This window comes from Ictidomys tridecemlineatus, chromosome 2, assembly GCF_052094955.1.
Source record: "Ictidomys tridecemlineatus isolate mIctTri1 chromosome 2, mIctTri1.hap1, whole genome shotgun sequence".
In the NCBI taxonomy this organism is placed as follows: Eukaryota; Metazoa; Chordata; class Mammalia; order Rodentia; family Sciuridae; genus Ictidomys; species Ictidomys tridecemlineatus.
In genome coordinates, this window is record NC_135478.1 from 94,079,010 (window position 1) to 94,082,743 (window position 3,734).

The window sequence follows — 3,734 nt, forward strand, 5'->3', positions numbered from 1 at the left end:
CAGTGCCCCGTAAGACCCTTGAAAATAAAGCAGACCAACCCCTTTCTGCTTCTGTGCTGGGAAGCTGGGTTCCTTGAGAGCTGGTGAGCCCGACTGTATTTTCCCTCCAGTTGAATCTCTTTTGATTCAATCCATCTGGAAGTTACTTTTTTGCAAATGTTAGATATGAGTCTACATGGGTAATTTTAGTGTAAAAAGAGACAGAGGTTTCTCCACCTGAGATGTGGGGTAGGCGTGATTGAACAGGACTGCAAGGCGACTTGGGGACCAGTAGAGATTTGTTACTGCTCTTTCCCTTAATGCATACTTGCCTTTGGCTTGTAAAACCTCAGTGGAGGCACGCAGTTGGGAGCTCCAGTGCGGGTCTAGGCGGATGCACGTTATCTGAGCGACAGGTCCCCACTGGGTGGGACCCGCGGAGCCTGGAATCCAACGGCAAGGCCCGCGTTCAGCCGGTCATGGGTGCAAACAAGGGTGACACCGAGTCCTGCCTAACTGCATCTCAAAATGCAAAAGCCTCGACCAGCCTCCCCGTCGGGGAATCGAACCCCGGTCTCCCGCGTGACAGGCGGGGATACTCACCACTATACTAACGAGGACGGGCCGTGCCAGCCGCTCTCCGGGGCGGCTCCTGTGGATGGCGAGCTCTCGGCTTCCGCAGGGCGGGGTCCGCGAGGGCGGCGCTGCCTGGCTGGGCTCCACGCCCGGGCCGCTGCCTATCAGGCTCCCGCGCGCACTCTACCGGGGCAGGGGTGTAGCTCAGTGGTAGAGCGCATGCTTTGCATGTATGAGGCCCCGGGTTCAATCCCCGGCATCTCCACTAGTCTTTTGCCTCATTCTTTGAATCACACGTCTGCTTAGGGGACCCAGGCACCCCCTCCGGAAAGTCCCTGCAGCCGGCCTGGTCGAACTGACGCTCCGGGTCCCCCAAGTCACCCAGCAGGCGGGAAAGTTCTGCATTTGTACAGACGGTGCCTTCGGTGATCCTGAGCCCCTCAGGCCAGGGAGTGTGCAACACTGAGCACCTTCTGTGTGCCTAAGGATGGTGCCAGATTCCCTGCCTGGGTTGACCAGGCCAGGCGTCTCAGCCTTTTCGGGATTCACACCAGACCAGGGTACCAATAGTGGGCAACGGAGTGATGAGGTGGGAACTAGGGGGATGTCGGAGCTGCGGAGGAAACCGCAAGTACAAAGGCCCTGGGGTTGGAGCAGGGGCTGCTCTGTGGTGAGGGCACACAGCAACCCTGCACTTGGTCTCCCAGCTCCTTGGGGATAAGCTGGGAGGGCAGGGAGATGAAGGCAGGATCGGGTGGGGCCTGCTGTGGAGGACACTGCAAGGCCCAGTGCTGAGCATGACCGGATCACATTTATTTTTAAACAGCTCCCTCTGGTGGCCGGGCAGAGACTGTACCCTGGCAGGTGGGAGGAACTCCCGGGAAGTCCAGCCAGGTGCCAGCCCTGGCCCAGGAGGAGCCAGTGGAGGCTTCTCCAGCCAGGCACAGTGCAGCTGGGGAGGCGAGGGAGTCGCACACGTGCCTAATCGCGGCACAACATTTTATCCTTGTCATTCAGGTTCACTTGAGTCTGAAGCATTATGGTCGCAGGGTACACTGCTGACCTTGCGCGTTGGTCCTGTGTCGCTCTGCGGGATGGACTCCTGCCACAGCATCACAGGGCCCGGGGACAAAGATGCTTGTATTTAAAAATACTTGTATTGGAAATTTTACTTGATTCTTCCCCTGCGGGCAGCGCCTGGCCTCTTTACTAGGGATGGTGGACGTGCTCTCTGCCCAGCTTCCGGCCAGCAATGGGTGTTGCCTTCTTAATTTTTTCAATATATGCTGGGAACAAATTGTCACTGCATTATTGACATTGTGTCCCTTCCCTACCGTCTGAGAGGGCGGGGCATCTTCGTGAATGTCTGCCGGCCACTTGCTGTGCCCATGGCTGAGAAAGGTTTGCAAAAGGAAAAAGGAGCTTATTCCCAAGCGGAGCTGGGGGACCAACTCTCAAAATGCCGCTCCAGGACAGGGTTTGGGGATATTGTGGGACAAAGCAACAGGGTGATTAAGGTGTGGAGAATAGGGACAGGAGTGACATCATTGTGGTCTGCACAGGCCTAGCCAACCCTCGTGGCCCGCCACCTGCCCAGTGCTCAGCTGTGAGCAATGAGGGTGCAGTTTTCAACCTTCAGAAGGTCATGGATGGTGGGGTGCTGGGGGTGAGGTTTAGCAGAGTGTCTGCCTGGTGCAAGCTAGGCCCTGGGTTCCACCCCAGCGCTGGAAGCAGGAACAACAAAAAGTCACCTACTGGGCCCAGCGCGAAGGGCCTCCTCTCCCTGGTCTTGCTGTTGAGGGTGGACGGCTCTGGGATGGCTTGTGATCCTTCTGCCTCAGCCTCCTCAGCTGCTGGGATTACAGGTGTGCCCCACCGCACCTGGCTGTTTTAATTTTGGGCAGAGTCTCCCTGTGCCACCCAGGCTGTCCTTCCACCTCAGCCTCTGCAGCCCTGGGACGGTGGGCAGTGCCCCTCAGCCCTGGCGGGACCATTCCGGCTGCCCGCTGGGGATTTCCTGCAGCTCACCTCGTCAGAATCTTCGCCCGTTGTCTCTCCCAGTCGTCCAGGGCTCATCCTGCATGTCAGGCGGTCTGTCTGTCATGTTTCGCAGCAGTTTTCCTGTGTGTTCTTTCATTTTCCAAATAAGTCACTCTCTACGTCAACTTGGAATTTCCAGAGCCCCATGGCTCCCCTTTCCTTGCAGCTTCGGGGGTGTCCACCTGTTTAGGACCTCCCTGGACTTTTGCAAACACTCCTCGAAATCCTCCTCTTAACCTTTGTGCCACTCTTGCGGGGATGCAGATGGAGAGCAGGGCAGAGGGTCTGCTCTCCCTGGTCCTGCTGCTGTGGTGGATGGCCCTCCGATGGCTCAGAGGGCTGGACTTCTGTGACAAACCAGGTCAGGGGCCAGGAAGGAGGCTCAGGGTGTCCCAGGGGAGGGAACAGCACCTGCAGGCCACAGGCTACTGAGAGAAGGGAGGAGGGCAGGGTGGCTGGGGTGTGAGGGCGACACTCTGGGAGTGGAGCACCTGCATAGCCTCCAGGCCCCCCTGGAGGGAGTCCCCACCATCCTTCCCCCACCGTGAGGCTGTTCTGCAGTGGTGTAGAGCCAGCCAGGGCTGTACATGGAGGCCAGCGCTCAGCCCCTCCCAAGGCCATGGGACCTCCTATGTCCACCTCCGCCCACCTGGTGGGCATGTGCACAGGAGTGGAGCGGTGCACGTGCAGATGCCCACCTCAGACTGCTCACAATAGCAGGAGGAACCGGCAAAAAACTGCACAGTGGGGTGGAGCTGCCCACAGGGTCATTCTGCTGATGGGTCAGCTCAACTGCAGACGGGGGCTTGGAGAGCCACCGGGGAGAGAGCAGACCATGGGCAGGTCTAGGGTGCCCCTCGGTGGTGCGTGGAGAGGGGCACCCAGGAGGGCTGCTCAGCATGTGCAAGCCCTGAGCTGTGTCCCCCTCACATTAGTTACTTGTGTTTCAAAGGACGCTATCGAGAGAGCGAAAGGGTGGGTGACCCTGGGAGAAAATGCCTGCACACCATTCACCTGACTAGGAACAGAGACTTGTTCTGCACACTGCCCTGGCACTGGGCACCGATCCTGGGGGGCTGGGCACTTAGCCAGGTCCCCCGCACAGCTCTCACAGCTCAACAAGGAGACAAGGAACCTAG

The 3,734-nt window shown here is 58.6% G+C and overlaps 2 non-coding genes across 2 annotated transcripts; one reads left to right on the plus strand and one right to left on the minus strand.

Annotated features, from left to right (window-relative positions):
- Positions 1–527: 527 nt before the first annotated feature.
- Trnad-guc (transfer RNA aspartic acid (anticodon GUC)) lies at positions 528–599 on the minus strand. Its single transcript has one exon. It is a non-coding gene; the product is annotated as a tRNA-Asp (tRNA).
- A 149-nt stretch (positions 600–748) lies between these two features.
- On the plus strand, positions 749–820 carry Trnaa-ugc (transfer RNA alanine (anticodon UGC)). Its single transcript has one exon. It is a non-coding gene; the product is annotated as a tRNA-Ala (tRNA).
- Positions 821–3,734: the final 2,914 nt, after the last annotated feature.